The sequence below is a fragment of the Sorex araneus genome, chromosome X (genome assembly GCF_027595985.1).
Source record: "Sorex araneus isolate mSorAra2 chromosome X, mSorAra2.pri, whole genome shotgun sequence".
Lineage (NCBI taxonomy): Eukaryota > Metazoa > Chordata > Mammalia > Eulipotyphla > Soricidae > Sorex > Sorex araneus.
The window spans coordinates 67106437-67118902 of NC_073313.1; positions in this window are offsets into that span (position 1 = coordinate 67106437).

The following is a 12466-nucleotide window of genomic DNA, read 5'->3' on the forward strand; positions in this document are numbered from 1 at the left end:
GTGATGATATTGATCACAGGCCTCCTGGCTACATCAAATCGTGTTCTTGCACCGATTCTAAGTAAGTGTTTTGACTAAAAGAGTCTTATATGATGCTAATGAGCAAAATGCTTTATTTGGAGTGCAACTATTGACCCATTTTCAATATTAATAGGCAATAGTACCTTGGGTTACTTTTAAAGCTACTGTGATATTTTGATATAATAAATAATTATATGTAGAGGATCGCAAAATTAAAAGCAGAAGAGGAGGGTGAGTGATGTACAATAATTCTGCAGACCTCCAAAGCTGCTTTTATGCATGTTCAATTGTTATCTTTCATTAAAATACCACAGTAATTACTCATCTTTAAGAATTTTCTGCTTGCAAAATGTCAGTGATTATTTTGGGTTTGGATGTTGACTAAAAGCACTTGATTGCCTAAGATTTTGTGTTTTGTGAATATGCCTGTCGGCCTGCTTTCCTCCTTTCCTTCCTTGCTTCTGTCCTTTTATCCCCTGTAAATTTTATTTGAGAATTCTTTCATTAACATTTAGATGTTTTCCAAAGAAAACTATAAACGCCACAGGTGGCAGTCTATATCCTGAGAAGATGCTTAATTAAAATGGTCTAAGAAATCATATAAAAGTTTCTACAAGAAAAATGTCTTCACAGATGTTAGTTTTCCTAGACTAACAGAATGGCATAGCTGGAAGGGGATTTTGTCTATTTTACCTCTTTATTGATCCGTGTGGCCCTACAGCATACAATGTCTCCTGGGTTTTAAGTAAGCAGGCAAATTTCTGAACCTGGCCCTATACTAAAATGATGGACGTTTCTAGAAGTTCAATCTAAGAATGAAATTTTGATAGACCTCTCAAGGGAATCAGAGTATGATGTATTCTCCTGGGGCAATTCTAGTCCAACCAACATCATCCTTTGGATTGGGAAACTCATGTAAGAATCAGAAAAATGAAGTGACTTACACAAGTCACAGGAAGTATAAGAGTAACATTTCTGAACATTCATGAAAATTATTCTGCTTGATTGTTTGCTATTTCAATACTTCAGTCTTAGAATTGTATTTTTTTCATTGACAATCAGCATTAAAATTTAATGCAGCACCAAAATTCTGCTTGTGAAACATGTTGCAATATGCTCATTAAAACTGCCTTATTAGTCTGCTCTATGAAGCAATCACATTTTATTTTCAAACTCTTATTTTATTGGGGCGTGGGTCACACCCAGCTGTGTTCAGGGATTTTACCTGGGTCTGTGCTCAGGTCTCATTTCTGGTGGTGAGACAGTGCCAAGGATTATGTTGGAGCTAGTTGTGTGCAAGGAAAGTGCCTTAACCCCTGAACTATTTCTTCAGCTTTATTTTCAAACTCTTTTGGTTGTAAGTTCCTAAATATTTATTTGATTGATAAACTACAAAAAAGTGAAGAGGATGCTTCATAAATACTGAGTTGAAAAAAAACATAAGCACAGACCTCAATATCGAGTTTGAAAAGATTTACTTTATTACAGGAACACAGATGTTGAAATGTCAAATTTAATGGAATCTGAGTAGTTTCCTTTTCATATTATCATTTACTAGATCTGTTGAAAAATTTTGAGGATATTGCAGGGAGACCAGGGTCCATTATTTTTCATTTTGCTTTCTTCTTCATTTCAAAGATTTGAGGAAAAGTTATATAAATCCTTCAGAATAGACTTCAGAAGGATGGGGCCTGAGGATGCTCTCTGGAAGCTCTCTTGACCTATAAGTGTCAACTTCAAGAAAATTTCTGCTAGAAAGTTTTAAAGATAAAATAGAACATCTAATTAACATTTAGAAGAGGGAGATATATATCCATTTCAAGTAACCTGACCTGGATTTCCGTAGCAGAATCTCTTCTTGACACATTTGTAACTCATTTTAATTGCTAATAGTACTGTGTGTACACACCCAAAGCAGAATGGGACTTAACCTCTCATTGTGACAAAGGTGAATTAATTTAAGATTAAACAACACATTTTTATGAAGAGACATTTCATTTGGTACAACCTAATACTAAACCAAAAGCAAGTGATTGACAAGCATTAATGAATGATCCAATAACGTTGAAAGAACTAGTGCCACTTTCCCTTCCCGATCTATATTATTATACTTATTTTCAAGGAAAATATGTGATTATTAATGGGGAGTGTGGGAACTAGAGAGTGTGTGGGCATTGCATGTGGATTACATACATTGAGGTTTGAAACCCAACTCAGCTATCTAACGAAAAATATGTTTAGGGACATGCTACTTAAATTCTAAATCTCACTTTTCTCTTTTGCAAAGCCTGGATAATTATTTTGAGGGTTGCTGTGAGAAACATAAGCAATAGATACAAAATATTTCATTCTGTGCTTGAAATTTAGTAGGTGAAGAGGGAACTGTATTTTTCCAGTATCCTTATCTTGATCCGTAAAGGAAGGAACAAGCACTCCTTTTGAAAACAATAAGAAAAATTCTCTCTCCCCTCTAAACCCAAAGATAACGACATTGATGGTAACTTTGAGCAAAATATCTGAACAGTTTTGGCATCACACCTTTTTGTTATGTTTATTGCAGAGGCATTTTCTTTGAGATTCTGTCTAGGAATAAATATTGAATGTGACTGGGTGGTAAACTCAATTCAGAAATCTTTACTGGAAAGTCTAAGCTATGGCCATAGGCTTAAAGAAATAATTGAACTCAAGGCCAGAGTAAGAAGCTGTTGTTTCTTTTGAGGGTGGGGGATGTTTGGGTTTCACTCTGTGGTGCCCAGGGATTACTCCTGGCTCTATGCTAAGCGATCACTCATGACAGGCCAGGGAAATCATGTGGGTTGCCAAGAATCAAAGCCAGATAAACCGAAGTGCAAGACTAGTACTTTACTCTTTTTACTATACCTTCAGACACCAAAAGCTGATTTTTAAATGTACTTCTACATGTGTGATTCTTTCATTTACCTCTAAATTAGTTGTGAATCCACAATGAACATAAATCAGTGAACAAAACACTATCAAAAGAAAATAATTATAGTTATTATAGGAGCTTGTGACTCAGTCTTTCAATAGTAATGTTATCTACTGAAAATGAAGATTATCTTTAACCCAGTAAATTGGAATTCTTTACTAATTAAACGGGAAGAGAAATGACTATTTGTACCTTTCTTCTAAGTGAGTTGTGTGCCCTGACTCATAGTTAATCAAAAATGAAATTCTTTTTACAATTCAAAGCAATTGGAAATGCTACATTTGATACTTCCTCAAGGTTAATTCTTCCAGTCGTATGTTATATGCATTCTTCTCAAACTCAGAAAATACCTGATTTATAAAAAGCTACTGTATTTACAGGAATTATGAGATAATAATATTTATCATAGCAATAACAATGTATCTATCATCATTTTACCTAGTTTATGAAAATATGCAGATGTCATTCAAATTTTTAACATGAATATAGTTGCTGAGAGAATCAAAATGGGTCCACGGAAACTATAAGCAATAGGAACTTTGCTCCTGAGTGTGTCAAAATTTCTTTATTACTCTTTTTTGAGAATTGAGAAGAGCTAGAGGAGCCGTATAGAGTATACTTCAGCAAATACCTTTGTTTCCACCACCCAAACTGATCATGTGTAAAATACCTAAAGCAAATATAAGCAATATTATTAGCATAAAAATACACTTCTGAAGATTGAGGTAAGGTCAATTTTTTGAGGGAGGGCAGTTTGGGGCCAGACCAGGCTGTGCTCAGGACTTATTCCTGTCTCTTTGTTCAGGGCACACTCCTTAAAGCACTTGGGGGACCTTATGGGCTGGCAGGGATCTAACTGGGACTGGCTACATGCAAGGCAAGTGCCTCACCTCTTTTACTATCTCTCCAGTCCCATGAAGTTTAATTATATCCCATTCTCAGTTTCATTTTGTGCACCTCTCCCCAAAGTCAACCACGTCAGTGTATGTAGCTTTAGAGATTTTTAGATACTGTTACACTTTATGCATTTATGATTTATATGCGTGTTTTGTAAGAAAAAAATATACACTGTTCTTTTGTGTTTATTTTAGCACCATACCTGGCTGGGCTCACGGCTTACTCCTGGCACTGCACTCAGGGGTCAGTACTACTGGCAGGCTTGGGGGACCATATGGGGTGCAGATGATAGAACCTGGGTCAGCTGAGAGCAAGGTAAGTGCTTTGCTTGCTGTATTAACACTCCAGCCCAATTTATTCCTTTCAAATTTGATATTTATTCTAGATAGTTCCAGATTGGTGCATTAAAATTAAGTACTTTAATTTGTTAAGCTTAGCTTCTATAATAGTAGTCATAATGAAAATATATCATTATAATTATTATTGATCTAACTGCTAAATAGCTAAGTTGATCCCTTAATTTTCAACAATAAACCTCATCATTGTATCAACACTCTTTACTGTACCTCTGTCTTCTCAATAAGTGTTATTATTCTACATTTAAATATTTGTTTTTCATGACTTTTAACATTATTTAGTTATTAAATTAGGCATTTGTTTTTATAATCCCCCTCCCATGCTACCATGAAAGGTCTGTTTGCAAGAGCTGTGTTTTTTGTTCAGTTTGTGTATTTTAATGGCTTACATATAATGGATACTAAAGAAATGTTTGTTGAAAATGAATGGAGTGACAGCAATAAATGAATGGCTCTTTCCATAAGGTGAATTCTCTGCCAATAATCTCCTCAGTCCTTCACACAAATAGACTTCTTTCTGGCAGTCCTGCTCCCTGGGTTAGCTAAAAATACTGAGACATGTCTGGGTTCCCATTGGTAAATGTAACTTAGATTTAAGGTCAAATTTTTGCTGTGTGGTGTAATCAGCTAAGAAACGAAACTGCATATAGACATGCCATTTTTGTGAATCCTGGAGTCACTGATAATAGAAGTGGTGGTCACTCCTTATGTATGTAAAACTGTCCTCAGAAGTGATGCGTGAGGAAAGTAGACTATGGACTGAACATGATGCCACTTAATACATGTATTGCAAACCATAACACCTAAAAGGAGAGAGAGAGAGTAAAAGGGAATGTCCCTGCACAGAGGCAAGGCAGGAATGGGATAAGGGTGGAAGGAGGGATACTGGGAACATTGGTGGTGGAGAATGGGCACTGGTGGAGGGATGGTACTTGATCATTCTATGACTGAAACGTAATCATGAAAGTCTGTAACTGTATCTCATGGTGCTTCATTAAAAAATTTAAAAAATCCTTCCTAGCCCCAAAACAGAAGTCTTAAGGAATACCTTACAACAATAAGAAGCTACAGTAGTAGTAGTAGTAGTAGTAGTAGTAGTAGTAGTAGTAGTAGTAGTAGTAGTAGTAGTAGTAGTGTCATTGTAGTAGCCTTTCAGTGTCAGTTCTCTAGTGTGTGAGTAATTAAAAAAGAAAGAAAAATAGGTCATTTGATATGGGGGAAAGGCAGTTTGTGTCACACCTGACTTTATTCAGGGATTACTCCTGGCAGTGTTATGAATTGAACCTGGGTTGGCTACATGCCAGGCAAGCACTTTATTTGATATACTATCTCTTAAGCCCCAATCCCAATTTTATTGTAGCAGCACCCAGAATGAACAATTATTGCCAAACTTGTTTAAAGATAAGTATGACCAGAGGACTGAGTTTTGGCCAATCAGTACCCTCTTTGAAGTGTCATTTGGGAGTTCTAGGAAGTGTCCTAAAAGGAAGAGGCCATTCCCCTTATTCATCCCTATATTGATATATTACTGCAATCATATTGGACCAGCAAAACAAAACATTAACTTCTATATTACTAGAACAGATTTCTGGAAGGAATTTAGATATCTAAGAACCAAAGGGAACCATAATACCAGCTCACATATATTTACTTGTGCTTTTTTCTGAAAATATAAAAATCAAATTTTTGGAACTGAGTGCTGAAAGTAGGTAAAGGAATATACATGCTAACATTCAGCATCTGTATCACAAACCATAATCCCAAAACTGAGATAATGAGAGAGAGAGAAGAGAGGTGCCTGCTATAGGGGCAGACCGGGATTGGGGGTGATTTGGTGGGGTGGGATGGAAACTGGGGACATTGGTGCTGGGAAATTATGCTGGTGGAGGGATGGGTACTGAAACATTGTATGATTGAAACCCAATCATGAACAGCTTTATATTGCTCTATCTCATAGTGATTCAATAACAAATTAATATTAACAAAACAATTAATTTTTTTTAATTTATTTTTAATTAGAGAATCACCGTGAGGGTACAGTTACAGATTTATACACTTTTTTTTAAATTTATTTATTTTTAATTAGAGAATCACCGTTGAGGGTACAGTTACAGATTTATACACTTTTGTGCTTATACTTCCCTCATACAAAGTTTGGGAACCCATCCCTTCACCAGTGCCCATTCTCCACCACCCGTAAACCCAGTGTCCCTCCCACCCTCCCCAATCCCATCTCCCCCCCACCCCACCCTGCCACTGTGGCAAGGCATTCCCTTCTGTTTTCTCTCTCTAATTAGCTGTTGTGGTTTGCAATAAAGGTGTTGAGTGGCCGCTGTGCTCAGTCTCTAGCCCTCATTCAGCCCGCAACTCCCTTCCCCCACATGGCCTTCGACTACAATGTAGTTGGTGATCGCTTCCAGCACACATCTCCCATCCCTAGTGGGCCATCCAAGCATCCCTTACTTGGTGGTCCCTTCTCTATCTGAGCTGCCTTTTCCCCCAGCATGTGAGGTCGGCTTCCAAGCCATGGAGCAATCCTCCTGGTCCTTATCTCTACTATCTTTGGATGTTAGTTTCCCATAATTTTACTTTATATTCCATAAATGAGGAACTTCATAGACTCCAAACTAAACTTAAAAGAAGGACTAAAGGGGCTACTGTAAGACAATAAAAACCCCTACAAGCACAACAAACCTCTACAAAGAGATGGCACAAAACCCCATGACAATAATCTCTCTCAATGTCAATGGTCTAAATGCACCAATTAAGAGACACACAGTGGCAAAATGGATTTGGAGACTGAACTCAACATTCTGCTGCTTATAAGAAACACAACACTCTCTTTATGCACCCATCTAAGTCAGGAGAGCAGACAGATGGCTAAGCACACGCTGGCCTCATAGGCCCAGACAGGGGCAGACTACAGGAAAGGTTCAGCAGCCCAGGAAAGTTTAGATTCAGGCTGGACTTGAAAGATACTGAACCCAGGAATATCACCTATATGCACGTGGCCATGGCCAGAGATTAGGAAAACCAGGAGAGGATGAGCGGAACCACTGGAGTGTAGTTGGGAGGCCCAGCAACAGGTACAGAGCACAGGTATTTCTCTTACCTGCATGTAGCTGTGGCAAGAGAGACTAAGGAAAGTGTACATGAAATATACAAAAAAAATGTCCCTTGCAGGGACCTGATCTAGCCGTCATTTGCTGGAGTGAGTAGACTGCATGGGACATGACAGAAAGGTTGTCCAAGGGAGAGGGCAATGCCAGGGACAGGACAAGTGACAGCATTCATGGATAAAGGAGAGGTCTGGATATTTGGGGGAGGAAGCTAGCTCCATCAAGTTTAACAGTACAATAAACTCTAACTTCTAATCCTCTGAGTTTTGTATGCAAATCTTTCACACAATTCTCAAGAACCCACCCGCGCAGGGAAATCCACTTTCACGCTGACAGTATCATTTGAATGCAGGCAAAGATGAAGTTTATCTTTGTACTATCTAAAAAAGAAATCCCTCCACAAATCTGCAGGGTAATTGTTGGCTTACTTTAGAAACCAACTGCTTTATAATTGAGAGTTGGCAGGTTTTTTTTTTTTGTATAGAGACAGTGAATCTACGAATTTTAAATGATTTTTTAAAAAATAATCCATTTAGTACAATAGTCTGACAAGACCTTATTATTGTTACTTAAGTTGTATTGAGGTGGTCTAAGATTAAACGTCAATATTTTTGATTCTTTGATGACTGGCAGCAGGATTAAAACGATTTTCAACAATGGCATGAAATTTGCTTCCTGGGGAGGGAAGAGAGAAAGTAGGAGTGTGCATTGGGAATAGAAGGTTTTTCTCTTTGTTCTGAAAGGGATTCATTGTTAGCTTTATGGACATGCAGAAGTAAGCTAAATACGCATTCTTTGCCTTCTGAAATAGGAAATAATCTAAGTGTAAATAATTCTGAATGGAAGGAGTGCTGATTTCTTCAGATAATTCAATAGTTTATTTTTGGTGAGAGGTGGAAGGCTGGGAATCCAAACCTTCAGGTGTACCTAGAGATTGTCCATTTTCACCAATATACCTTGGGAGCGATAGCACAGTGGGTAGGGTGTTCGCCTTGCATGTGGTCGACCAGGGTTCGATTCCACTGCCCCTCTTGGAGACCTCGGTGAGCTATCAGAGAGTATCACGCCCACCTGGCAGAGCCTGGCAAGCTACCCGTGGCATAGTTGATATGCCAAAAACAGTAACAAGTCTCACAATGGAGACGTTACTGGTGCCCACTCGAGCAAATCGATGAGCAACAGAATGACAGTGATACAGTTATACCTTGGAACAAAGAACTTGGAACTGCAGAGAGAGAGAGATAGCTGGAGGAGAATAACTAGCAGCTAGTCTGCGTGTGGGGCTCCATATCAGGGTCTGTGAACGTAGATTTTTCCTGCCCTAGTGGTTTCTTGAGAATTGTATAAAAGATTTAGATACAAACAGGTGCTGAAGAGCTTGAGTATACAGGAGAATTGTGTATTACTCATGGTCACCTAGGAATAAGTCTGAAGTCTTTTTATTTAGATATTTGAGAAAAGTAATTGTTAGAACACTAGAAAACTAGGGGCACTAAGTTTCCATAATAAACCAACTATTAGACTCTCCCAACGGCTCCCGGGCAGCGGGGGCTCCCCTGGAACGCCCCCCCAATTCCCTGTGCTGCGTGGACATGCCTTTCCGCTCCTCTGTAACACCCGATTCAGGTACTCAGGAGTAGGATCCTGACCCAGCCTACCCAGCCCTGTGCCCCAAGAGTTTACTGGCCTGTAGTTCAGGGGGTGTGGTCTAAAACAGTCGTGGGAACTTGCCAGAGCAGAGGCTGCTATGCCGCCACAGTTGTAATTTTCCTTACATTATACTATCTATAAACTATTTCTTTGAAAATCACCCTGGGCTTCTCAATCATTCTTTGCCAAATAGTCTTTTAGCTGACATGAACTTCAAAAAAGCTGTCAGTGAACAATAGAATCTGCACAAACTCATCGTAAAGACAGCATAGCTTTAAGTCATCACTGGAGGCCCCACATGAACCAAGAGGAGCGCCGGATAGTAAGGAAGTATTCTAGAATTGGAACAAGGCTACCATCATCAACTTAGCACAAACAGAATCCTCCCTGCAGGAAGAGGAAACAGGGATAGACAACTAGAAGGTTCCAACTCTAGACTTCTATAACAATATGAAGAAACAGCAAAAATCCCCTCCACGAAGAGAAGATGAATAAAAGATTCCAGAAATCTCCACAGGGTCTACCCACATACAAGACTCTCAGAGAAAGAATTAGAGAGGAAATCCTGAAGAGGGTCGATGTACTCAAAGCAACCATGGAAAAGACATCCAATAAATTAAGGGAGGATATGAATGATGCTTTGGAACAGTCAACCAAGAAAATACTGGAAGAAATGAGATCAGAAATTTCCAAGCTCCAAACAGATGTCACAAAGCTACGAACAGAAGTCACACAAATAAAGGTTTTGTAGATGAATTTAAAATCTCAGTAGATGCCCCAACAGTAGGATGACTACACCTGAAGACCGAATCAGTGAGCTTGAAGTTGAGCTGCAGAAAGCTTATAAACAATAACAAATAATGGCAAAAGATCTCAAAATGACTATAAAGAAAATAAGAGTCCTTGGGGATGACTTCAAGAGGAACAACATAAGAATCATTGGAGTACAAGAAGCACAGGGAAGAAACCCCAATGAAAAAAAAACACAGTGAAAGACATCATTGATAAGAAATTCTCAGAGCTGGAGAAGGCAGGCATCCAGATCCAAGGAGTCTGAAGAGTACCAGCCAAAAAAGACCCGAATAAAAAGACTCCAAGGCATATCATAGTCAGAATGATGGATGCTGTGGATAGAGACACAATTCTGCAAGCAGTAAGGTCAAAGAAGGAAATTATATACAAAGGAGCACCCCTTAGATTTACAGCAGACCTATCAGAGGAAACCCTATGAACCCAAAGACAATGGTGGGACATAGTGAAAAAACTCAACGAAATGAATGCCTCACAAAGAATACTTTATCCGGCTAAACTCTCACTCAAACTTGAAGGAGCCATAAACTATTTCATGGATAAAGAACAGCTCAGGAACTTTGGTTTTGAGTCTATGGACTCAAAACCAAACTTAAAAGAAGGACTGAAGGTACTATTCTAAGTCAAGGAAGAACCCCACAAGAACAAGAACAAGAAACCTCACATAAGATGATACAAAACTCCATGACAATAATATCTCTCAATGTGAATGGCCTAAATGCAACAATTAAGAGACACAGAGTGGCAAGATGGATTCGGAAACTAAATCCAACATTCTGATGCCTGAAAGAAACACAGCTGAACAGTCAGAGCAAACACAGACTCAATGTCAAAGGGAGGAAAACAATCCTGCAAGCAAACAACTCCCTCAAAAAAGCTGGGGTGGCAATACTAGTATAGTATATACTATATACAACATAGATTTCAGGTTGAAAAAGATTGGAAGGGAAATTGCCCTAGAACAGATGATTTGTTAAAGAAACTTTGGTACATCTATACAATGGAATACTATGCAGCTGTTAGAAAAAATGAGGTCATGAACTTTGCATATAAGTGGATCAACATGGAAAGTATCATGCTAAATGAGTCAGAAGAGAGAGACAGACATAGAAATATCGCACTCATCTGAGGAATATAAAATAACTAAGTAGGAGACTAACATCCAAGAATAGTAGAAATAAGTACCAGGAGTTTGACTCCATGGCTTGGAAGCTGGCCTCACATTCTGGGGAAAAGGCAGCTCAAATAGAGAAGTGAACACCAAGTAAAATGTGGTTGGAGGCCATGCGAGGGAAGGGTGATTTGTGTTGAAAGTAGACTAGAGACTGAACACTATGGCCACTGAACACCCTTATTGAAACCAGAGCACCCAATTGGAGTGAGTGAATAAAAGGGAATACCCTGCCTCATAGGCAGGGTGGGATGGGGGGAGATGGTATTGGGGTGTGGAAGGGATGCTGGGTTTATTGGTGGTGGAGAATGGGCACTGGTAAAAGGATGGGTTCTCGAACATTGTATGAGGGAAACACAAGCACGAAAATGTATAAATCTGTAGCTGTATCCTCATGGTGATTTACTAATTAAAAAATAAATTAATTATAAAAAATAAACCAACTATTATTTCTACTAAATGTCTATTGTATTATATAACCTAGGTAAGACACTTCATACACATGTTCTAATTTTAACATATTCATAATCAAAACAGGCAAATGGTTTGATAATTATTTTCTTTGAAAAATAATTTATTAAATCATAATGAATTACAAAGTTACAAAATTATTCACAATAGCATTCCAGGAGTGCACTGTTTGAGCACAAGTCCCTACACCAGTGCTCACTTATGTCCACCAATGTCCCAAGTTTCACTTCTGCCCCCAACCTGCCTCTCTCGCGGGAATTTTTTTCCTTCTTTTCCCTTCATGCACTGTGGTTTGCAGTGCTGTTACTGATAGGGTATAATCCATATCACTTTACCTCTTTTCAGCACCAAATCATAGTCCTGAATGGCCATTTCCCTCTATCGTTGCCTTAGTGGTCCCTTCCCTGTCCTATTGTCCCCTACCACACACACAGTGGTAAACCTCCTATTGAGGACCCATTCTCCTGCCCTTTGTTTCTATCTATTATCTTTGGGCATTGGTTATTCCTCTACTATGGAGGAATATTTTTTAGAATGAAAATTTTCACATTGTACATTATCCTTACAGAAGTACATATGTATATGTGGTTTAGGTGTCTATTTATGTACATATTTCCTTTTTCTTTCAATCCATACTTATCCTCTTTGTAGTTAATTAGTTGGTGACACTTTGACATTCATATTGCAATACAGCATGCATGAATTTCTGATTAAATGATTCATTTCCAGGAAGCACATGGAAATATTTTGTAATTAAAGAATTCTCAAAAGTAATGATTTATCTTAAACTATGTCACAGTCTTATAGTTAAGTCAAATATTTCTTTTATGTAATTGCATATTTTGTTTGTAATCATGATGGAAAAGTGCAATGAGAGGATTCTGTTTATTGTTCTGGTATTAAATAGCTAAAGTTAGTGGTATTTACTGATAAGCTTCATGATTCAAACTTTATTGCCATGTTCTAGAATGAGTAGAGTGAGAATTTCTTGCTAATAAAACATACTGTATACAGAAATAGTAAC